Source organism: Sarcophilus harrisii, chromosome 4, assembly GCF_902635505.1.
Source record: "Sarcophilus harrisii chromosome 4, mSarHar1.11, whole genome shotgun sequence".
Lineage (NCBI taxonomy): Eukaryota > Metazoa > Chordata > Mammalia > Dasyuromorphia > Dasyuridae > Sarcophilus > Sarcophilus harrisii.
Window position 1 is genome coordinate 242,166,979 of NC_045429.1, and position 26,387 is coordinate 242,193,365.

Below are 26,387 nucleotides of genomic sequence, written 5' to 3' on the forward strand. Positions count from 1 at the left end.
TTTTGGTAGACTTTAAGTCAAGAATAAGATGCATGAGTACAGGTACAGGAAAAAAAATCAAAGAGATGTGATAGTGTAGATTTTGTAGAGTAGTAGAATTTGGCTGGTGTGTGTATTTAAGTGTGTATGTCTGCACAATGAAGTATCATGAAATAATTCTAAAAGGAAATGTGACACCAAATTAGGGAAGACCTTGAATGACTACACAGAGGATTTTAAACTTGAAAGCACTGATTATAGGAAGATTATAGGAAAGTTTTAAACAGAGAAGTGATAGGAGTAAATTAATATATATATATTTTAAAAAAGGTTACTTCAGTGAGCATAAAGGTTGAATTAAAGTGAAAAAAGGAAACATGAGAAACTGAATTTGGAGTCAGAGCATCTGTATTCCCAAACTATTTCTAATAGATAGGTTCTACCTTTCTGACATTGGAAACATCATTTCACCTCACTAAGCCTCAGGTTCCATTTCAATAAAATAAGTTTGGAACAAATAATATTTATGGTTTCTTCAGGTTCGGTAGTCTATAATCTTATAAATCTCTTCTTGAAATCATTTTTTATCTTTGGCATAACTTAAAATTATAGTTTATGCTTTCAGAATAAACTAATGACACAAATATTTCATTATGTATGTCTAGAAGGGGTTCTTGGGAACTATTTGGGTGAAGAAGGCTTGTGATATCAGGTCTACAAAAGGTGTAAATATCTGGTTCTTAATTTAATCAATATTAATTCAGAATTCAATGCAAATGGTTTAACATGATTATAGTGGTGGTCCTGATTAGTTGACTGAAGTTGACTGACTTTCTTTTTTTTAAATTTTATTTATTTTTTATTAAAACTTTTTAGTTATAAAACATATGATTGGGTAATTTTTCAACATTGATCCTTGCAAAACTTTCTGTTCCAAATTTTTCCCTCCTTCATGTCATTCCCTCCCTTAGCTGGTAGGTAGTCCAATATATGCTAAATATGTTAAAATATATGTTAAATCCTATATATATATATATAGGATATATATATATATAGGATTTAACATATATATATATATACAGTTACCTTGCTGCACAAGAAAAATTGGATCTAGAAAAGAAAAACCTGAGAAAGAAAACAAAATGCAAGTAAATATCAACAGAAAGTGTACAAATGCTATGTTGTGTTCCACACACAGTTCCCACAGGGCTCTCTCTGGGTGTATATGGCTTTTTTCATCACTGAACAATTGGAAATGATTTGAATCATTTTGTTGAAGAGAGCTATGTCCATCAGAATTGATAATCTTGTAGTCTTATTGTTGCTATGTATAATGATCTCCTGGTTCTGCTCATTTCACTTAGCATCAATTCATATAAGTTTCTCCAGACCTGTTGGTCATTTTTTAAAGAACAGTAATATTCCATAACATTCATATATCATAATTCATTTAGCTATTCTCTAATTGATGGGCATACATTCAGTTTCCAATTTCTTGTCACTACAAAAAGGGCTACCACAAACATTTTTGCACATGTGGGTCCCTTTCCTTCCTTTAAGATCTCCTTGGGATATAAGCCCAGTAGAAACACTGGTAGATCAAAGGATATGCACAATTTGATAACTTTTTGATCATAGTTCCAAATTGCTCTCCATAATAGGTGGATCCATTCATATTTCCACTAACAATGCATCAGTGTCCCAGTTTGCCCACATCCCATCCCACATTCCTCATTATCTTTTCCTGTCATCATAGCCAATCTGACATGTGCGTAGTGGTATCTCAGAGTTGTCTTAATTTGCAATGCTCTGATTAATATTGATTTGGGGCACCTTTTCATATGACTAGAAATAATTTCAATTGCTTCATCTGAAATTTTTTCGTATCCTTTGATCATTTATCAATTGGAGAATGGCTTGAATTCTTATAAATTGGAGTCAATTCAGAGAATATACTTTAGAAATGGGGCTTTTATCAGCACCTTTGAATGTAAAAATGTTTTCCCAATTTATTGATTCCCTTTTAATCTTGTCTACATTAGTTTTGTTTATACAAAAACATTTTAATGTAATATAATCAAAATTATCTATTTTGTGATCAAATATGGTCTCTAGATCTTCTTTGGTAACAAATTCCTTCTTTCTCCACAAATCTGAGAGATAAACTATCCTATGTTCTAATTGAATATCCTATCCTTGGATAGGATATCCTATCCTATCCTAACTAAATATCCTATCATTCTTTATGTCCAGATCATGAATCCACTTCGACCTTATCTTGGTATACAGTTTTAGGTGTGGATCAATGTTTAGTTTTTGCCATACTAGTTTCCAATTTTCCCAGCAGTTTTTGTCAGATAGTGAGTTTTTATCTCAAAAGCTGGGGTCTTTGGATTTGTCAAATACTAGATTACTATAGTCATTGATAATTTTGTCCTATTCCATTGCTTGACTTCTCTATTTCTTAACCAGTACCAAATGGTTTTGATGACTGCTGTTTTATAATACAGTTTTAGATCTGGTATAGCTAGGCCACCTTTTTTTTTTTTTTTTTTTTTTTTTTTTTTTTTTTTTTTTTTTTTTTTTTTTTTTTTTTTTTTTTTTTTTTTTTTTTTTTTTTTTTTTTATTAACTCTCTTGAAATTCTTGACCTTTTGTTATTTCAGATGAATTTTCTTGTTATTTTTTCTAGGTCAGTTAAATAGTTTCTTGGAAGTTAGTTTAGGGAGTATTGCCATCTTTATTATATTTGCTTGACCTGATGTTTATTTCCAATTGTTTAGATCTGACTTTATTTGTGTGGAAAATGTTTTGTAGTTTTGCTTATATAGTTTTTGACTTTCTCTTGGCAGATAAATTCTCAAATATTTTATACTATTGACAGTTATTTTTAATGGAATGTCTTTTGTATCTCTTGCTGCAGAACTTTGTTGGTTGAGAAAAAAAGGAAAATCATTTCTGTCTCCATTTAATTTTCTCCAAAGATCCATCATACCTAATTTTTCTAACATTTTATTTACCTCCTTAATTTCTTTCTTATTTATTTTGTGGTTCGAGTTATCTAGTTCTGAGAAAGCAAGGTTGAGATCCCCCACTAGTATAATTTTGCTGTCTATTTCTTCCTACATCTCTCTTAACTTCTCTAGAAATTTCCATGCTATACCACTTGGTGTGTATATGCTTAGTATTGATAATGCTTTGTTATCTATGGTAGCCTTTAGTAAGAATAGTTTCCTTCCTTACCTCTTTTAGTTAGATCTTTGTTTTTACTTTATTTGAGATCAGGATTGCTAAGCCTGCTTTTTTTTTCTTCATCTGAAGCATAGTATATTCGGTTCCAGTCTGTTACCTTCACTCTTTATATATCACTATGCTTTAAATGTGTTTCTTATAAACAACATATAAATTATTGTAGGATTCTGGCTTTCAGTCCAATCTGCTATCCACTTCCATTTATGGGGGAGTTCATTCCATTCACATTTACAGTTAAAATAACTAATTCTATATTTCCTGTTATCTTACATATTCTAGCTGATGCTTTTCACTTTCCTATTTCCCTTTCCTCCTCCCCAGTATTTTGCTTTTGGTGAGCACCTCCCTCAAACTGTCCTCCCCCTTTAGAGTCACTCCTTTTTTTTTTTTTTTACAGCTTTCCCCTAATTCTTCTGTTTTCCCTTCCATTAGTCTTTCATTTCCCCCCCCCCCTTTCCTTCTTACTTCCCTATAAGATGAGACAAATTTCTTTATGATACCAAATATATCTGACATTCTCTCTTAAAGCCAAATCTGATGATGGTAAGATTCACACAATGCTCATCTCCCTCCCTTCTTTCTCTCAATTATAATAGATTTTCTTTGCCTCTTATTAGCATGCAATTTCCCTTATTTTACCTCCTTTTTCCTCTTCTTCCAGTATGATTCCCTTTCCACCTCTAGTTTATTTCTCATATTATCATAATAAAATCACATTATACCTGCGTTCTCTAAGTATACCCATAATAGAAATATAGTTCTCAGGAGTTCTTTCCTTTTTATTTTTTTTTGCTTCTCTTGAATTCTGTATATGGAGATCAAATTTTTTGATTACTTCTGGTCATTTCATTAGAAATAGGTGAAATTCACCTATCTCATTGGATGTCGATGTTCTTCCCTGAAAGATAATGCTCATTTTAGCTGGAAAATTTATTCTTGGCTGTAATCCCAATTCCTTTACTTTTCAGAATATCAGATTTCAGATCCTTCAATCCTTAAAGGTGGAAGTTTCTAGATCCTGGGTAATCTAATTGTGGCTCCTGGATATTTAAATTGTTTCTTTATGGCTGTTTTTTTTTTTTTTTTTTGGTGCAATATTTCTGAAATTTAGTCACTCTATTCCTTGGGGATCTAATTTTGAGGTCTCTTTCAGGAGATGATCAGTGTATTCTTCTGATGTCTATTTCACCTTCTGATTCTAAAATATCAGGGCAATTTTCTTTTATGATTACCTGTAAGATAATGTCTAGGTTCTTTTTTTCATCATGTCTTTCAGGAAGCCCAATAATCCTTAGATTGTCTCTCCTAGACCTATTTTCTAGGTCAGTTGTTTTCCTAGGAGATATTGCATATTATCTTCCTTTTTTCATTTTTTTTGTTTTTGTTTGACTGATTCTTGAAGTCTTATTGAGTAATTCACTTCCATTTGTTCAATTCTAATTTTTAGTGTATTATTTTCTTCAGTAACCTTTTTAAGCTCCTTTTGCAATTGGCCAATTATTTTTTTTTTTTGTTCATTGCATTCTTTTTCCATTTTTTCCATTCCTTCTTGCAATGATCTCATTTCATTTCCCCATTTTTCTTCTAATGTTTCTTTTAATGCTCTTTTAAGATCCTTTATGCAATCTTTGAAGAAAGCCTTGTGAAATGTGTGGACCAGCTCATGTCTCTCTTTGGGGTTTCATTTGGAGTCACTTTGCCCTTAGGAACCTCAGTATTTGAAGTATGTTATTTTTTGTCTCCATAAAAGCTGCCTGTGGTGAGAGTTCTTTTTTGTTTTTTATTCATTTTTTAAGGCTTGAGGTCTGTTTAATGCAAAGGAACCACAGCTTCTTTAATTTGCCCTGGGGCAGTTCTGATTAATTTCTGGTAATGGTGGCAAGGTCCAGTGTTCTTACAAGGTTCAGTGGTTTATAATGTCTTTTATAAAAGGCAAATCTACCAAACCACCTGCTAGCAATCAGGACAGAGTATCCCTAAGAGGCTCACAGAAGATTTCCAGGTGCGTGGAACTGCAATGCTCTGACTCTGACTTGCCACCCCAGCTCCTTTACCCTGTCTCCCTGTGATATGGTCTAGGCTTCACAGACTGTCCCCCTGCCCTATTGAAACATACCTGTTCTGAAGTTCTTCCAAGGTACCTTCTTCTAGAAATATGTTGTACTCCAAATATTTATGGGTTCTTTGACATCAAAACCAGTTTAGAGGCTTAATCTGCTGTTGGTTTGAGAGATGGTCAGAGGAGATTGCAAAGAGACCTGTCTGCTCTCCACCATTTTGGTTCTACCCCCAAAGTCCTAACTGACTCTCAATAAAGTCATGTAAGAAGGGAGAGAGGCAAGATGATTTCAGCTCAAGAGAAACTATCACAAAGAATAAACTCTTACAAGTGATCGAGATTCTTCATCAATATATTCAAATTTTCATGGCATTCCTATGTGAATCCTGATGACTCATGTATCAGGATATAGAGATAGCATGAATTTCTGTGGTCCTTGGGAGAAAAGAACATGCAAATCATCATCACCCAAGCATCCAAGTTTATAACTTGGATTGAGAAAGAAATGGAATACTGTATCATGTCAATCCTATTTTCCAAATAAATCACTAATCATAAGGAAGTATATTAGGTACTCTTCTACAGGTCAGTAAATACTTGCCGTAATTAGCCTACTTCATAACTATTAAAACACCCCAGTTTATGAACTGCTGCTCAGTAAAAGTTAACCTGTTTTCTATATGTAAATTAAGCTTAAGGGTTTGGAGATAGATTAAGAAATGTAAGAGTTAAATCACACATTCAAGTCAAGAACAAACTTTGAACACTTTCTTATTTATTTTTGAAATAAACTCCTGAAAAGTCCATAACCAACTACATAGGGATGGGGTTAAGTTAGTAATGTAGAGCCAAGGCAAGAGGTGGAAAGCATGTTCCTTATTTCTAGAAGAAAAAGTCAAGGTTAGCAACTATATGTTTTAGAATATCTTTGTTTCTCTTTCTCTCCCCCCATTTCTGTGTGTGTCTCTATTCTCTTCCTCTCGTTCATAACCAATTACAAAGACTCTAAAAGTTGTCTATAAGTTGTGGTAACAGAACATTTTGCTTTTTTGCCCCTTAGAGTTGGAGAAATGTTTTGCAATATCACTGATGTATGAGAGATGAAATTTTCTCTACAAAAAGGAGAATGTGGAAAAGCCTGATTTGTTTCTTCTGTCCTTCACCTTAAGTCACAGATTTAGACTTATAGCACAAACCTCATCTCTAGCTACCCTGAAGTTTTGGTGGGTTTTAAGAATATCCTTCAATAAATCTCATTTGGATATGCAGATTTTGTATGTGATATTTCTTCTCTTGCTCTATCAGAAGTGATGCTTATATTACACAAACCATTCATTGAAACAAATACAATTTGGTGCCAAATGTAGGAATTAAAATGGTTAAGATCATGATCAATTCTCTTAATTCTAAGCAAAACAGTGTATACTCATGGAAAATAGTACTGGTTAGATGGCCCATTGAATAAATAAAACACCTTAATCTAATGCAAAACTTAAAGTTGAATTAACAAATAGATGGAGAATTGATATGAAATATGGCACCTAATCAATTAGCAATAATATTAAATGACTGTTGTCGTTCTACAGCCATGTTTTATATTTTATGGTTTATTGTACCTTCACTTTGGATTTTTCCTACATTGTCTGGCTGCAATCTCCTTGTGGGGATTTAAATATAATCTTAACTTAATGGTAACATTGGATGTAAGCTCTGCAAGGAAAATGAGTATTGGATCAAATATCCTAAGACTGGTTTTAGTAGGTAGAAGGAAAATTGTTTCTTATTTAATCAATTTGTTAAAGGTTTGTCTAAAAAAGTCAATATCTTTCTACTTAACTCTAACTTGTCTATTTTCTAAAATCAATATTCTTTTGCTAACCTGCAGCATCTTTCTTTCTTCCTCCTTTCTTTCAATTCCATCAATTTGTCTGAGTGAAAGTATCTGAAAGGTCACATTGCCTTGGTCTGGAACCATTACCTCCATACCAGGTACATCACTGAAATTGTTTTGTAGGTACTGCCTGGGGCCAAACCAAGGATCATAGTCATTTCCAGCATTGCTTTGGGCATGCTGACATTTTTTCTGTAGCAATAGTCCCTGTGGATCATTGGATTTAATGTAGTCATCTAAAGGCTTTCCTGCTCCTACAGTCTTGGGGAAAAGTTCGAAAAATATTAAAGCAGCTACTTTTCTAAATATAGGAAGTGCAATAAACCCAAGCTTCATCACATCATTTTGCAAAGAGTCTCCTCTTATTCTTGTGACTTCTCTTTTGTGTGTGTAGACCTTGCATGACAATAAAATAGGGTCCATTTTTATGGAAAATCTGAGAAGTAAGTTTCCTAAATTGTTCTGACATTTCTTTTATAGTTTTTCAAATTTTTTCAAGTCCTAATAAATAATAAATTACCTGATCCAACCATTCTGGAAAGCAATTTGGGACTATGCTCAAAAAGTTATCAAATAGTGCATATCCTTTCATCCAGCAGTGTTACTACTGGGCTTCTATGACAAAGAGATATTAAAGAAGGGAAAGGGACCTGTATGTGCAAAAAAGGTAGTGGCAGCCCTTTTCATAGTGGTTAGAAATCGGAAATTGAATGGATGCCCATCAATTGGAGAATGGATGGATAAATTGTGGTATATGAATGTTATGGAATATTATTGTTCTTTAAGAAATGACCAGCAAGATGAATACAGAGAGGCTTAGAGAGACACATGAACTGATGGTAAGTGAAATGAGCAGAACCAGAAGATCATTATACACTTCAGCAACAATATTATATGAGGATCAGTTCTGATGGAAGTGGATATCTTCGGCAATGAGAAGATACAATTCAGTTCCAATTGATCAGTGATGAACAGAAGCAGCTACACTCAGAGAAAGAATACTGGGAAATGATTGTGGATTGCTTGCATTTTTGTTTTTCTTCTCAGGTTATTTTTACCTTTCTAAATCCGATTTTTCTTGTGCAACATGAGAACTGTATAAACATGTACACATATATTGTATTTAAGATATAGTTTATCGTGTTTAAAAAGTAAATAAATCCATCTCCAGTGAAGGAAAAAAAGAAAAAAAATAATAAATTACCTGGCATATTCCTTGGAACATGCCTTCTTTGTGCCAGGCATCATGCCATGATTACTGGATATTTCTTTTTAAAAAATGAAACAGTGCCTATTTTTAAGGAGCTTTCATGTATAAGCAAAGGCAAAATATATTTAATAAATACAAGGAAACTTTGAAGGGAGAGGTTAGTTGTTGTAGTAGTAGTAGTAGTATTTGAACTAAGTTTTGAATGAAATCATGTATTCTATGAAATGAAGGTGAGGAGGGATTTCTGGTCACAGGCAAAAAGAGGGTGATGGGAAAATAGCATTTCATATACAAGAAATAGCAAAAAACAAACAAACAAACAAACAAACCTAGTTCACCTAGGAAAAACTACATGACAGGATAGTATATAATAAAGCTAGAAAAATTGAAGCTAGACTGAGTATCTTTAAATATAAAACACGGGAGTTTGAAAATTATTCCAGAAGTAATAGGGAGCCACTGGACTTGATTCAGCAAAGTAGTGAAAAGGTCAAAATTTTCTTTATTTTTTTTAAATTATAGCTTTTTACTGACAAACATATGAATGGGTAATTTTTCAACATTGACTCCTGCAAAAACTTCTGTTTCAACTTTTCCCCTCCTTCTCTCCACCCTTCTTCTAGATTGCAGGTAATCCCATACATGTTAAATATGTTAAAATATATGTTAAATACACAAATTTTTATTTTAGAAAAATCATTTGAGCAGACATGGAAAACAAGAATTGGAGGGAAGAGTTTAAAGGCAGGGAGACCAATTAAGAGGCCATTGTAGTTTTGACAAAAAGAGGTGATGAGAGCTTTAATTAGCATTTTAGCCATGTAAGTAGGGAGAGATAATTTGTGTGTGGCTACTTTGGGCTATCATTTTACTTTTGCCACATACACATATTAGTCATATGCTTAATCTCAAAATCACTCCTAATAATTCTGGTTCTATGACAAAAGACTAATATTACTCTATTAGGTAAAATTTTCTTTTAATTCTATTTTTTCTCTGCCTTATTCCTCTTTAAAATATTCTCTATTATCAGTGGCATCACCAGTTACTCCATTCCTTTTTATTTTAATTTTATTAAATTTCATTGGGTCTCACTTTTTTTCACTTTGGAAGTTCAACTTGACATTGATTTCTACTAGTGAATGTTGTATTCCTTTGTCCTATCTCAATTTAAGCATTTAATCAGTTCGTGATTACTCTCCACCATCCACCTTTGATACTTCACTTTAGGAATGCTAAATTCCACAAGAGAAGGTCAAACAGTTTGGGTCTTAGATCAAGATTTACTAAAATATTTGTTAGGTAGTACAAACTAGAACCTCCTTCTAAATATGCAAATTTGTATTCCTTTCTGATTTTCTCTATTTTATTTTCTACAATGGCTGAACATTTTTGTGATGACCTGGTCACTTGGACCAGAAACTAAGTCCAAGAGGACTTTAAACTTTCACTCCCAGAACTGTCTTGGATAGTATTTATGTTTCCCGCACAAGAGCCTCAGTGGTATAATCTAGGCCCAGTCCTACCTTTCTTTCTCTGGTAGTAAAATCAAAACAATTCTAAAGTCCTGAATAGAATATTTCAATCTGTTCTACTATGGCTCCAATAACGTGTCAAACTAACTAATCTTCACAGCCTACTGCTTTTCTATTTGTGCTAGAATGTAAGCTCCTCTTGGTCAGGAATTGTCTATGACTTTTTATTTGTACTTCCAGGACTTAGTATTCTACATATTTAGTGCTTATTAAATGATTTTCCCATTCATTCCTTCATTGATTCCTTTATTTATTCAGTTCTTTCTCTAGCAACTCAATATACATGACATCTCTCAGCAGAGGACTTTTACTTCATTTAGGCAAGAAAACATAAACCATTAATGGCAAGCCATCTCTTTGTGAAAAAAAAAAAGTAAAAATCTATACATTCCATCAACTGAATTTTCTATTTTTTCCCTCTTTGCTTGCCTTTCCTCAGTGCTGAGGATATTTTGCTTATGTCTTTAATTGCCATTGTCTCCCAAAACTTATCCCTTCAATGTTTATCCTCTTTTATGAATAAACTCTTTTCAGCTACCTACTCCTTTTCTCTTGTCCATTTTAGTCATTCTTAGAAAAATGTAATTTGATGTTGCCGTATCCTCTAGTTATCATTTAATATTTTTAATTCCTTTCTAAATAAAATTTTTGGAGAAGGTCATCTACAATCAATACCTCAAGTTGCATATTTGCCATTAACTTACTTTTTGCAGTTTGGATTTTGACTAAAAACCTGATTGAATTTTTTTCTCTAAGTCAATAAAAAATCTTTTAATGAATTTTGTTCGTGTTTCATACTTCCTGAGTTGTTTTTAGTTTTTGACACTGTTGACCACCCTCCTTCCTGATACTCTCTTTTCTTTGATTTTTTATCACACCTCTCTTTTCTTTTTTTTCCTTTTTAACCTTCTGACATCTTTTCAGTTTCTTAAAAAATAAATCATCTTCATGACATGGAGTAGACATGCTTTACTCCCTAATTATGGATGGTCATCAAGGCTCAGTTCGAAATTTCATTTTCTTCTCTCTATATACCTTCACCATTGGTTAATCTTTGACTTCCAGGGGTCAATTTATCAGTGCTGTGGAGATGACTCCTTAACTTGCACAATGGAAATGATAAATTATACAGGTAGTGCTTTAAAAAAAAATGGAAGCTCTAAATAATATAGCAGTTAATCTTCATCAATTCATATATTTCTTATTCATTTCTTTCTCTCCTGAACTCTAATTCCTACTATCATATAGTATTATTATTTATTATTATTTACTGTCATATATTATTGCTCTACAGGCATATCATACGCAATAGATCCAAATGAGAATTTATTATATTTTCCCTAGACAAATCTCTCCTCCAAATAGCCCTGTTTATTTTTACCCAAGAATGTCACAGTACTTTTAGTCACCTAAGTTTTCACTCTTGGAGTCATCCTTCAGTTTATCATTTCCATCATTTTTCATATCTAATCATTTGATAATTATTTTAAGTAATCCCTGTGAAGTGAAATGCTACATTTACAGTAAAGTATAAAAAATATATGACTAAAAATCATAATTTTGCTAATTTTAGTGATATAACACCTCTTGCATCTATCTCTTTTTCTTCACTTACATACACACCTCTCAAGTTCAGGCCCTCATATCCTCTCATATATTCTATTGTAGTGACCTCCTAATTGGTCATCCTGTTTTCAGTCTCTCCTGTCTTTATTTCCAATATCTATAAACAAAATGCTATCCTAGTAGTAAACAATTGACTGCGTCATTCTCCTGCTCTAAATATTTTATTGGCTATGCTTCTGTGATAAAATAAAAATAATGAAAAATTCTATTCATAATAATGTTTAGGTGTATTTTTAGCTATTTTATATATTCTGCATTAAGGGATCATTTTTTACTGTTTTCCACAAAAGACCCCATCTTCTGCTATCTTGCTTATATTATTTTCAGAAATTGCACAACACTTCCTTAATTACCTCTTATGAACCCTAGTTACCTTTGAGAATCAGGTATGGTGGATCTTCTTACATGCGGAGTTTATGATTCCTGCAATTCTTTTTTTATTTTTAAATAACTTTTTATTGACAGAACCCATGCCAGGGTAAATTTTTACAACATTATTCCTTGCACTCACTTCTGTTCCTATTTTTCCCCTCCCTCCCTCTATCCCCTCCCCCAGATGGCAAGCAGTCCTATATATGTTAAATATGTCACAGTATATCCTAGATACAATATATATGTGCAAAACCAAAGAGTTCTCTTGTTGCACAGGGAGAAGAATTCAGAAGGTAGAAATAACCCAGGAAGAAAAACAAAAATGCAAACAGATTACATTAATTTCCCAGTGTTCTTTCTTTGGATGTAGCTGCTTCTGTCCATTATTGATCAATTGAAACTGAGTTAGATCTTCTCTTTGTTGAAGAAATCCACTTCCATCAGAATACATCCTTATACATTATCATTGTTGAAGTATATAATGATCTTCTGGTTCTGCTCATTTCACTTAGCATCAGTTCATGTAAGTCTCTCCAAGCCTCTCTGTATTCATTTCTTACAGAACAATAATATTCCATAACATTCATATACCACAATTTATCCAACCATTCTCCAATTGATGGACATCCATTCATTTTCCAGTTTGTAGTCACTACAAACAGGATTGCTGCTAACATTTTGGCACATACAGGTCCCTTTCCCTTCTTTAGTATCACTTTGGGGTATAAGCCCAGTAGTAGCACTGCTGGATCAAAGAATATGCACAATTTGATAACTTTTTGGGCATAATTCTAGATTGCTCTCCAAAATGGTGGGATTCATTCACAACTCCACCAACAATGCATCAGTGTCCCAGCTTTCTTTCATCCCCTCCAATATTCATCATTATTTTTCCTGTCATCTTAGCCAATCTGACAGGTGTGTAGTGGTATCTCAGAGTTGTCTTAATTTGCATTTCTCTGATCAATAGTGATTTGGAGCACTCTTTCATATGAGTGGAAATAGTTTTAATTTCATCACCTGAAAATTGCCTGTTCATATCCTTTGACCATTTATCAATTGGAGAATGGCTTGATTTTTTATAAATTAGACTCAATTCTCTATATAGTTTGGAAATGAGGCATTTACCAGAATTTTTAACTGTGAAAATGTTTTTCCTTTGTTGCTTCCCTTCTAATCTTGTTTGCATTAGTTTTTTTGTACAAAGGCTTTTTAATTTGATGTAATCAAAATTTTCTATTTTGTGATTAGTAATGGTCTCTAGTTCATCTTTGGTCACAAATTTCTTCCTCCTCCACAAGTCTGAGAGATAAACTATTCTGTGTTCCTCTAATTTATTTATAATCTTGTTCTTCATGCCTAAATCATGGACCCATTTTGATCTTATCTTGGTATACTGTGCTAAGTGTGGGTCCATGCCTAATTTCTGCCATACTAATTTCCAGTTATCCCAGCAGTTTTTGTCAAATAAAGAATTCTTATCACAAAAGTTAGGATCTTTGGGTTTGTCAAACACTAGATTGCTATAGTTGACTATTTTGTCTTGTGAACCTAACCTATTCCACTGATCAACTAATCTATATCTTAGCCAATATCAAATGGTTTTGGTGACTGTTGCTTTATAATATAGTTTTAGATTCGGTACAGCTAGGCCACCTTCATTTGATTTTTTTTTCATTAATTCCCTTGAGATTCTTGATATTTTTTTCTTCCATATGAATTTTGTTGTTATTTTTTCTAGATCATTGAAATACTTTCTTGGAAGTCTGATTGTTATAGCACTAAATAAATACATTAATTTAGGGAGTATTAGTCATCTTTATTGTATTTGCTTGGCCTATCCAAGAGCACTTAATATTTTTTTCCAATTATTTAAGTCTGACTTTATTTGTGTGGAAATTTTTTTTTTGTAATTTTGCTCATATAATTCCTAACTTTCCTTTGGTATATAGATTCCCAAATATTTTATGCTGTCGACAGTTATTTTGAATGGAATTTCTCTTTGTATCTCTTGCTATTGGATTTTATTGGTGATGTATAAAAATGCTGAGGATTTTGGGGGATTTATTTTATATCCTGAAACTTTGCTAAAGTTATGATTTCTAATAGCTTTTTTAGTGGAATCTTTTGGGTTCTCTAAGTATACCATTATATCATCTGTAAAGAGTGATGGTCTGGTTTCCTCATTGCCTACTCTAATTCCTTTAATCTCTTTCTCAACTCTTATTGCTGAGGCTAGTGTTTCTCATACAATATTGAATAATAATGGTAATAGTGGGTAACCTTGCTTCACTCCAGATCTTACTGGGAAAGATTCCAATTTTTCCCCATTGCATATGATGCTTACTGACAGTTTTAAATATGTGCTCCTGACTATTTTAAGGAAAAGTCCATTTATTCCTATACTCTCAAGTGGATGTTGGAATTTATCAAATGGATGTTGGATTTTATCAAATGCTTTTTCTGCATCTATTGAGATGATCATATGGTTTTTGTTAGTTTGGTTATTGATATAGTCAATTATGCTAGTAGTTTTCCTAATATTGAACCAGCCCTTCATTCCTGGTATAAATCCTACTTGGTCATAGTGTATTATCCTGGGGATGATTTTCTGTAATCTTTTTGCTAATATTGTATTTAAGATTTTAGCATCAATATTCATTAGGGAGATTGGTCTATAATTTTCTTTCTCTGTTTTCAACTTACCTGGTTTAGATATCAGGACCATGTCTGTGTCGTAAAAGGAGTTTGGTAAGACTCCTTTAGTCCCTATTTTTCAAATAGTTTATATAGCATTGGGGTTAATTGTTCTTTAAACATTTGGTAGAATTTACATGTAAATCCATCTAGTCCTGGAAATTTTTCTTAGGGAGTTGGTTAATAGCTTGTTCTATTTCTTTTTATAAGATACGACTGTTTAGGATATTTACTTCTTCCTCTGTTAATCTGGGCAAGCTATATTTTTGAAGGTATTCTTCTATTTCATTTAAGTTGTTGAATTTATTGGCATAAAGTTGGGCAAAGTAATTCCTAATTATTGCTCTAATTTCCTCTTCGCTAATGGCGAGTTCTCCCTTTTCATTTTTAAGACTAACAATTTGATTTTCCTCTTTCCTTTTTTTAATCAGATTTACTAAGCGCTTGTCTATTTTGTTGGTTTTTTCATAGAACCAACTCTTAGTTTTATTAATTAATTCAATAGTTTTTTTTTTACTTTCAATTTTATTGATCTCTCCTTTTATTTTTAGAATTTCAAGTTTAGTGTTTGACTGGGGGCTTTTAATTTGTTCCTTTTCTAGCATTTTTAGTTTCAAGTCCAATTCATTGACCTTCTCTTTCTCTATTTTGTGCAAGTAGGCCTCTAGAAATATGAAATTTCCCCTTATTACCGCTTTGGCTGCATCCCACACATTTTGGAATGATGTCTCATTATTGTCATTGTCTTGGGTGAAAATATTAATTATGTCTATGATATGTTGTTTCACCCAATCATTCTTTAGTAGGAGATTATTTAGTTTCCAATTATTTTTTGGTCTATTTTCCCCTGGCTTTTTGTTGAATGTAATTTTCATTGCATTGTGGTCTGAAAAGGATGTATTTACTATTTCTGCCCTAACTGCATTTGAGTGTGAGGTTTTTATATCCTAATATATGGTCATTTTTTTTATAAGTTCCATAAACTGCTGAAAAGAAAGTATACTCCTTTCTGTATCCATTTCGTTTTCTCCAGAGATCTATCATATCTAACTTTTCTAGTATTCTATTTACCTCTTTGACTTCTTTCTTATTTACTTTGTGTTTGATTTATCTAATTAATTGTGAGTGCAAGGTTGAGATCTCCTACTATTATATTTTTGCTGTCTATTACTTCTTGCAGCTCTCTTAATTTCTCTTTTAAGAATTTAGATGCTATACCACTTTGTGCATATATGTTTAATATTGATATTGTTTCATTATCTATGCTACCCTTTAGCAAGATATATGCCCTTCCTTATCTCTTTTAATTAGATCAATTTTTGCTTTTGCTTGATCTGAAATCAGGATGGCTATCCCTGCTTTTTTTTTTTTTTTTTTTTTTTTTTTTACTTCACCTGAAGCATAATAGATTCTGCTTCAACCTTTTCCCTTTGCTCTGCATGTATCTCCCTGCTTCAGGTGTGTTTCCTGTAAACAACATATTGTAGGATTCTGGCTTTTAATTCATTCTGCAAACCGCTTCCTTTTTATGGAGGAGTTTACCCCATTCACATTTATGGTTAAAATTACCAATTCTGTATTACTTGTATTTCTTGTTAAACTCTGTTTATGCTTTTCTTCCCTCTTTGCCCCTTACCCCCCTCCCCAGTATTAAACTTGTGAGCAACATTTGCTTCTCACAGCCCTCCCTTTTTAAGATCCCTCCCCCCACCTTAAAATTCCCCCCCCTATCTTACTCCTTTTCCTCACAGTTTCCATATTCCCTTCCGCTTAGCTTATTTCTTCCCTTTTCACTTTTCCCTTCCCAGTTTTCAATGAGATGGAGAAGTTTCACCATAAATTGAATATGTCTAAAATTTTTCTCTTAAAGCCAATTCTGATGGCAGTAAGATACCCATTATATTCATCTTCCTCCATTCTTTCTCTCAGATATAATTAGTTTCCTTTGCCTCTTTGTGAGATGTAGTATCCCCACTTTACCCTTTTCCAGGTACAATGTCCTTTCCCCCTCTAATTTTTAGAACAAGGTATACATATATTCTTTATACATCTTTATAGTGGAAATATAGTTCCCAAGATTTCTTTTTACCTTTTTAGGTTTCTCTTGACTTCTATATTTGTAGATCAAATTTTTGTTAAGTTCTTGTTTTTTTCATCAAAAATAGGGGAAATTCGCTTATGTTGTTGAATATCCACCTTCTTCCCTGGAAAAAGATGCTCATTCTGCCTGGGTAAGTTAGTTATTTTTGGTTGCCTACCAAGTTCCTTAGCATTTCAGAATATCATATTCCAGGTCCTTTGATTTTATAATGTGGATGCTGCTAGATCCTGGGTAATCCTTATTGTGGCTCCTCTATATTTGGATTGGGTTTTTCTAGCTGCTTGTAGTATTTTTTCCTTCATTTGAGGGTTCTGGCATTTGGCCACTATATTTCTTGGTGTTTTGATTTTAGGATCCCTTTCAGTAGGTGATCGATGAATTCTTTCAATGTCTATTTTACCCTCTGTTTCAATGACTTCTGGGCAGTCCTCTTTGATAATTTCCTGGAAAATAGTGTCCAGGCTCTTTTTTTCATCATATTTTTCTGGGAGTCCAATAATTCTCAGATTGTCTCTCCTAGACCTATTTCCCAGGTCTGTTGTTTTCCCAAGAATGTATTTCACATTTTTCTCCATTGTTTGATTTTTTTGGTTTTGCTTGACTGATTCTTGTTGTCTCCTCGAGTCATTCAATTCCATTTGTTCGATTCTGATTTTCAATGAAGCATTTTCTTCATTCCCTTTTTTTTTATATCTTTTTCTAATTGTACAATTGAGTTGTTTTGTTCTATGGAATTTTTTTCCATTTCACCAATTTTATTTTTTAGAAAGCTATTTTTTGTTTCCAATTCACTAATCCTATTTTTCAAGGATTTGATTTCTTTATCCATTCTGTGTTTAAGTGAGTGGGATGACTTCTCCAGACTCTCTTGCCAAACCTCCCTCTCCTTTTTCCATTTTTCTTCTAGCTCTCTTGTGAGAGCCTTTTTAATTTCTTCTATGAGATTCATCTGTGCTGAGGAACAAATGATCTCTTCCTGTGGGGATTCACCTGGAGACAGTCTGTTTTTAGTCTCCTCAGGGTTTAGAGTCTGCTCTCTATCTGTATAAAAGCTGTCAATCGTTAATGTCCTTTTCAATTTTTTGCTCATTTTGTCAGAGAAGAATCAGAGACAAACTAGCATAGGAAAAAACAAACAAACAAACAAACAAAAAAAACCAAATGGAATCTGCTTTATTGGGGGGAGGGGCTGGGTGGTGTTACTGAGCTTCCTCTCCAGACTGCGGGGGCAGCAGCGAGGCACTAGCAGGACTGTGCTGTGCCTGAGCTCTGAGACTCTGAGAGTGTGCTGAGACGTTGTGGGGGAAGGTTGGCCAGGTCTGGAGAGACTCCAGCTGTTTGGGGTTATATTCTTCACCCCGGTGTTTTTAGCTTCTTTGCTGGACTACTGACTTGCTGCCAGAGCAAAGTATCCAATCCTGTAGCAAAACTCTCCCTGCAGAGACAGCTGAGATCATGCCCCAATCCTCTTTGGTCTGCTTGGCTGTGAGCTGCCTGCCGAGCTCTGGCTGCTGCTGCCTGCCCTCAGCCTGTGCCAGATCTAAAACCGTCCCTGCCCTCAAGCAAAAACAGACCTTTCCTGTCGAATCTCAAGGATGTCTTCTCTTGTTAACTATTTGTGGGTTTGTTTTTTTTTTTTCAGTCAAGCATTAATTCAGAGGCTTGTCATGAAATGAATTCTGAGAGAAAACTCGGAGCTTACATAGCTGTATTCTTCCTTGCTGCCATGTATTTCCTGATATTTTCTTCCCCCCTCCAACTTTTCCATGTTACAAATAAAAAAAAATCAATAAAATGTAAAACAAGGTTGCTATCTGGCAGTTTCTGTGACTTTCTATGCCCTTAGTAAAAACAACAACAACAACAATAAAAACTCACTTATTTGTGATCTAGGCACAATCTTTGCCTTTGCATTTATCCTGTATTCAGGTGTTTGTTTTTTGATGTCATTTCCATTGACATTATAATGATTGTGCATATTAATCTGTCATTTTTTATTAAGTTGGCTTATATCAGTTCATATAATTTTTCGTCACTAAGTATGTTATCCTAGAAAAAAATCACTTAATATTTTTAACTTGTTTCCCTTCTATAAAATGAGGGTAATAGCAAATATACCTTATATATTTGTTGTGAAAATCTAATGAAGAGCTAATACATTTTAAGTAATTTTCAAATATTAAAGGGCTACATAAATTATTATTTTGATTATGATGATTACCCTTAAGTCTACCTAGGAAAAACTAAAAAAATTCAATTCTCTTCAGATAAGGAAAACTTCAGAGCCTGTACCCCTTCTCTTTTAAGTCACACTATGAACTGATGTTAATTTCTGTGTCAGTGCTAAGATTTTGTGTGTACTAAAAGCAGTAGAACTGAAATAGCCAGAATAATACTGGTTGTCTCAAGACAACACATTCATTGTAAGGGAAAAAATCATATTGTGTGCTGAAAAACCAATGCAATAAAATCCTATTTCTACTATTTACTTACTAGATGTATATCCTTGGGCTTGGGAAAAGTACTTCATTATATTTTTTTTCATCTTTAAAACCAGAGAATTCGAAACATTCTGAAGTAAAAAAAATGTCTATTGAAAGTAATTCATTTTACTATACAATGATAAAAATACCATATAATAGAAAAACCCATATATTTGTTTGTTTTTTATTTATTTATTTGTTGTCTATTTAAATTATCTAATGTATAACTTAGAAAAATTGGGTTCCTTTATTTCCACTGATTTAAACTCATGAAAATATTAATTTTGGTCAGATAGTCTATAAAACAAACCATATTAAATTATTTTTTAAAAAAATCTAAATTCCTTGACATTCCCATGTCAGCTAAACTATGCAAATTATCTATGTAATGAATATTTGCTGCTGTTGCTGTTGAAACTCATTTCTTCAAGCATGAAATATTAAAACAAAAATAAAGGATTTTTTTTTTGCCTTTAATTCTCATTTTTCCTTTTTTAAAACAATGTATCTGTTTCCACATAGGTTTTCATCATTTCTATATATTTTGTATGTCATTGGAAGAATGTGTACAACTTCTATTTTAAGATTGAATTGTGTATCTATTAGGCAATTTACCATTCATCTGATTTGTCAGTATATAATCAATAGTTTTAAATTTGTGCCAGACATTGGTAAATTCCAGTAAAATAATTCTTTTTTTATTTTTAAGAAATGATTCCTACCATTAAGGATCTTACAAAATAGAGGAAGACAATATATACATATATTTACATCTCTATATTTCTATTTCTATATTTTATGTTTTATTGCTACCTCTATCATTTCTAATCTCTATATTTATATCTTTCTTTCTGCATATATATGCACATACATTTACACACTCATGGCTGACCAGATAGGGCTATTTTATTCTGGGTGTTGGAAAAAAGTACATAGAAGGAAGGCTAGATAGATTGTTAATCTAAGGCAGATTCTGCATATAAGTAAGCATCAGGTCAATGTCCAGAACCATAGAGTGGGAAATGAAGAGATGAACAGATTAACTTTCCCTGTAATTTGGGGGTAGATTCTGGAATTCCAGTTATAGAAAGGTCCCAGGGCTCAGACCAACCATGGAGAATGTTTGTCTAGCTCTAAAAGAGCAGGTTGTCTGGACCACTTTGATGATTAGCCTGTGTAGATGGCTAGATGGAATATAAAGCTTTACCATATACAAACAAATTAAACAAAATTTATATTCTGCTATGCACTTCACTATTTATTCTGATATTAACTTCTAGGTACTTTTCTTCTTTCCATTCATTCTGTATATTTATCCTTCTCTTCCTCCCACAGATATACTATAAACTGCTCCTCACGATCTGTCCGTGGTTGCCTCAACAATTCTATATATATATATATATATATATATATATATATATATATATATATATTTCTATAGATTACATAACATGTATATTACATAATGATATTTATATCACTGCTATAAGTTTTGAAAGATGGCTCTCTAGTGTTTCTTCTGGGTGATGTGTATAGTGAGAAAGACTGATGTCTAGCTGTTAATATCTTTGCACTGGAGTGCATTGTTTGTGTATCATTCTGTTTGTTGATTATTTTTAATGTTTCTCTAAAGTCTACTTATACTTTTTATATCAACTCTCCAATGATTCATCTTGCTTCCCCATCTGTCATTTAATTGACTAGTCCTCCAAATTGGCACATGTCATATGGTAGGATAAACAAATATCCTGAAGTTTTCATTCTGAAAATTTGGCTTATGAGATAATTAAATTGAATCAGAAATCCACCTACAAATATATAAAATGATATTTTAATAGATGGACTGAAGTTTTTATAAATTTACAATTGATGTTTTTCTTTTAAAAGCATTTTCTAAGTATTTTGGAACTGAGTATGTGAATAACTATAATAAATTAAAGGACAAAGTATTGTGGGATGCATTTTTATACATGCCTTTCAAATATCAAAATTAAAATAACAATAATGATAAAGGGCATAAAGAATAATAAAAAAACTCCCAAGGATTGATTAAGAACATTTTTAGTTTTAGGTAAAACTACATGCAACAAAGCAAAATTAGGTTGAAAAAAGAATTTATTAGTTATACTCACTGGTAAATTGATGTAATAACTTACTGGATCAGAGAGTACAAAAGTATCTTCAGTAATGTTTCTAAGTGCTATGCAAATTTTTTTGCATCTTTTTCTGTATCTTTTTAAAAAAATCATCTCTCCTCTCTCATCTCCTCTTCTATTCCATCTCTTTCCATACCCTCTGCTCCTTTTCTCCCCTGTCTTCTAATCACCTGGCTTCCTTTTCCTTCCCTTCTTTTTTTTTCCCTTTTTTTTCATCTGTGTAGAGATCTCTTGGTGCAGAAATTCCTACCATCAGAGAACAATAATTTAACTGTAACTTCTACTGTACCTAGGATATCAAGTTTAAAAAACCTGTACACAGTCATATAGCCAATATATATTAGAAACTTGACTTGAACCTAGGTCTTCTTGACTCTAATATGTTCTTTCTATCCTTGATGTTCATTGCCTCTTATGCCTTTTTTAGCCAGAATTCATAGACTTCTCCACAGAATGCTCCACATTACCTTCTTTTTCAGATATTCTATACTTCACAAATCAAGGTGACAGTACTGATAAACTATGAATGGTGTGTGTTTCTTTTATTTGCTCTTCCAATAAGAGCAAAGGGTTGTGTCCCTCCTTACCAACATGGATTTGTGAGCTTCTTAGCAGCGTTTAGTGATGCAAATGGTATCATTTGTGGTTGTAGGATAATTTTACTCTTTGCAAAACTAATTGCTTCATATAGGTTTAAACTCAGGACTTGGTGCCCTTAGCAATATTCTAAGCAACAGAAGCAGCCAGTCCAGAATATTTTAAGAGAATAATAATTCAGAGCTACTCTTATTCATATCATGAAGACAATGGCTAGGTGATCACCTACTACTTATGGCACTTTTGTTCTGAGTTGAATTATATATGTGTCTACTTATTCTTTATAACTAGAGGGTGAGCCATTTGAAGGTAGGGTTTATATGTTATTCATCTTTATTTCCCTTCCTTCCTACTCTACACTAATTACTGAACATTACAAACATTCACCAACAATTTGCTATATTGCATGATCCTGTCTTTCTTATAGGGATTTAAGTTTTGGACCTACATTAAATAACCACATGCTTCATTATTTATTCAGTTTTCCAATTTTACTCAGTTTTGTTTTCTTTTCCATGTTAACAGAAATTTCTATGTATTTATTCCTATATCATTAAATATAGTTTTACAAATTCTGAATTTTCTTCCAGGATAGAGGGAAATATTACATTCCATGAAATTTCACATTATTCTTCAAAACAAACTGACTTCTTCTATTTTCTGGTTAAATTAAGGAATTTAGTAAACATTGTAGATATCAATAAATTAAAAATACTTTCATTCTTCCCATTATTATACTTTAGATAGTCTTTCCTTTTTAAATACAGATATAACCAGAGTCAATGTATGCAAATGAAACAACCTTAAAAATCATTAATAACATCAACAAACTTAGCCACTGATTAAATCACTTTATTCCTAGTCCTATTGCTAGTTAAGCAAGATTTTTTAAAGGGCCAACATATCAAACTTCTAAAAGAAGAGAGATTATTAAGGCCTTTTTTTCAAGAGCAATAACAAAATCACTTTTCACATGTTTCTTAATAGATTCTTGGAGATTCATTAACACATACCATCTTCATTGAGATGCTAACTGAGAAATTGCACCTTTGTATTTCTTAGACTTTCAACTTTAACTTCTTGAGATATTGAAACTAGAACTTCACAGACATAGTCACTAAGTTCAAGAGCCTTACATTCAGGGCATCCTCTTTGTTACTCAGTACTTAGACAGAAAAATAGGAACTATATTCTGCCATAAAGTTTTGCATCACAGAAAAGTTAGTGTGAGTGGGATTAGATTGAGATTATTGGGAGGTATGATAAAGATGAAGTTATTAAAACATGACACTAACTACAAAGACAGCTATTGTATACTTATTCCCTAAATTTAGAAGGAATTATTACTGCCTACCAGGAGAATTCCTCAGGACATTTTAGAGAACCTTTAAGATGTCAAAGAGATAACAATTTTCATTTTTTAAAGTTTTTAATCTAATGATATAATTGTATATTTTGGAGAAAAGTATTAGATTAAAGCAATCTTCAGGTTATTGAAATAGTTTCTTTCAAGAAAATAATATACTTTTACGATTAGAATTAAACAACTTCACTGTTGTTGCTGTAGGCAGCTATATAGTATAGTAATTAAAACAATGTCCTAGTAGTTAATAAGACCTAAGTCACTAAGACTATGATATTAGGTAACCTAAGTAACTTGTGCCTTTCTCATTTTTTTTTCTATTAAATGGGAATAATAACACCATCTATTTTTGAAAGGTTGTAGCAAGTAAGATATTACTTGTAAAGTAGTGTGAAAATATTAAAGTGTTATATAAATGCTATTAGCTATTTTGTTATAGGAACTGTAATTTTATATTCATATTGACTCCATGGAAGAACCCCTTATCCTTATTCAGATCAGCATCTGTTCTATAATTTATATTCTTAGAGATTTCTTGAAACAGTGAGAAAGTAAGTGACTTGTCCAAGGTCATGCAATCAGTATTATTCAGTATATGGACTGTGTGAATAAACTCAGATTTTCTTGTATCTATTACACAATTTTGATTCTTTTATATATTAAAGAAACAAAAATACTATAGAGGTATTATGTGTCAAAAATCTAAGATACAAATTTAAACAATAAATTTTCACAAATATTGAAAGTGAAAGATTCCATAATTTTGCTGTACCTATGTAATGATTTTCCCTACTTCTATGCTTGTGTCCAATTTCTGTTTTAACACTTCCCAGATTTAAATTATTTCCATATCCAATGTCTTAATCTTTGAGCTTCTTTACTCACCTTGAGATATAATATATGGATATAATTAGATTGGAGGAAATGATAAAGTCTTCACCAGAACCAAGTGGCAAATAGCTAAAGAATTCTGTAATGCAACAATTCCTAATCATTCTTGACCTGCTCCTTGTCCTCTTTCATGCTAGTTTACCTGGCTCAAATGCAATTGCAGCTGGAAATTAATTTCCCTCTTCCCTTGAAGCCTAGGTACTACAGTTAAATCCCTTGACATAGATAGATATTATGATGTTGTTAAAATGTCCACCATAAAATATACTCCTCTGTAGGTACAATGTGACCTACTTAACTTTGCTGGAGAAATTGGAGTTTTTCAGCATTCTAACTTTTGAGTTCTAGGTATTAGTCTAAAATAATAATATATCACAAAAGTACAAAGCCTACTTAAATAGACCTTTACCACTCTGTCATTTTATTGAATATTTTCTGCTTGGCAGGTAAACAAGAAATCCAGACTATATGTATTCTTTTATTGCTGTTAACTCATTTTTTTCCTCATAGTTTAGTAATATAGAAGTATTCCCACTGGCTGCTCTTGAAGGAAAGATGAGAAATGGCAGAACCATATGGTCAGTAAATCCAAGCAAAATTTTATATGTCAAAGACCAGTGCCAGGAAAATCATGAATAACAGCTTGGGTCACTCCATAAATGAATGCTTCAGGAATGCTCCATTGAGTGGAGATGAGCCTTACACACAGATGTTCTACATTGAAATAGTCTGATCCTGTCACTACCCTTTTTATTAAATTTCACTGACTTCTTTATTGGCTCTAGAGTAAAATGTAATCTTTTTTTTTAGATTTAAAAAATTTTTAACAGCTCAGTACCTATTGTTTTAGTATAACTTTGTATTACTCTCTCAATTCATTCTTCTTTTTTTTAAGCCACGCTGATTATGCTCATATATATATATATATATATATATATATATATATATATATGTATATGACGCCTTATCTCCCCTTTCCATGCCTTTTTATCGGCAATTCTTGGAATATGCTTGCCCTCTTTTATTTACACTTCCCTCTCTTTAATCAAGATTCATTTTAAGTAGTATTTTATGTGCTGCTTCTGCCAAGTCTCCTCAAAATAACAGATCCCTCTCTAAGTTATGTTACATTTGATTTTTATTTATTCTTGAATATATTTATGCTAAGCATCTAGTGGAAGGTAGTATAAAGTAAGGTTATGAATTTCTTTTAGTACTGTCCTTAGGGAAACCTGCAATCCCATTCCACCGATATGAATAACCTTAGGGAAGAAAAAAAAATCTAGGCTTTTCCCACTTGTTACCTTGGGAAGTTAATTACCAGATTCTTACTCAGAAGGAATTTGGCCTCAAATGATGTTTTTTTTTTTTTTTCTGCATGAACTGGAGAGGGCAAAATCCACATTCAAGGGTCTTCTCTCTTTTAGTTACCTAGAAGGATGGCACAGCTATTTTCTTATTATTAGTGAACAAAGAAGACAAAGAAAGTAGAAGTAGTGTCCTCAGACTGGCAAGAGAGAAAGACAAGAAGACTTCTATTTTTTTTTTTTGGCAGCCAAGAGGTAAAAGAGAAGCAGAAGATAAGGTTAAATAAGACTCCAGAAATTTTCTCTAATACTTCTGGTCAAACTCAGTCATATCTTCAGTGATATTTCTCCACAGTTCTACCTTTAAACATAATAAAACTCATTTATATAAAACACTTTGCCAGAAAGAAATCATTTCATAATAAGAAATAGTTTGATACTCCAGAGGTAGACAGATCAATCTCCTTCTAAAGGAATCATATAAGATTAAAACAAAAGATCTTATGTCTATGATAGAAAGTTGCCTCTTTAAATCTGATAAATGGAGAATATTCCTCCATTGACAAAAGCTAGGTAGGGAAGAGTCAAGTTTTTCTTTCCTGTCTTTCCTTCTTTTTCCATTCAAAGAGACAGTAGAATCAGTTTTCAAATATGCTAGCACAAAAAAAAAAGCAGGGTTAGAGAAACAAGTAAGTTATTAAGGCCTCCCCTTAACCTTTTTATCAATTACCTCATTTGTAAAATGACCTGGAGAAGGAAATGGCAAACCACTCTAGTATCTTTACCAAAATCCCAATAGGAGTCTTAAAGAGTCAAATATGACAGAAAAAAAACTCAACACATACCACACACTTAAATCCAAGCATATA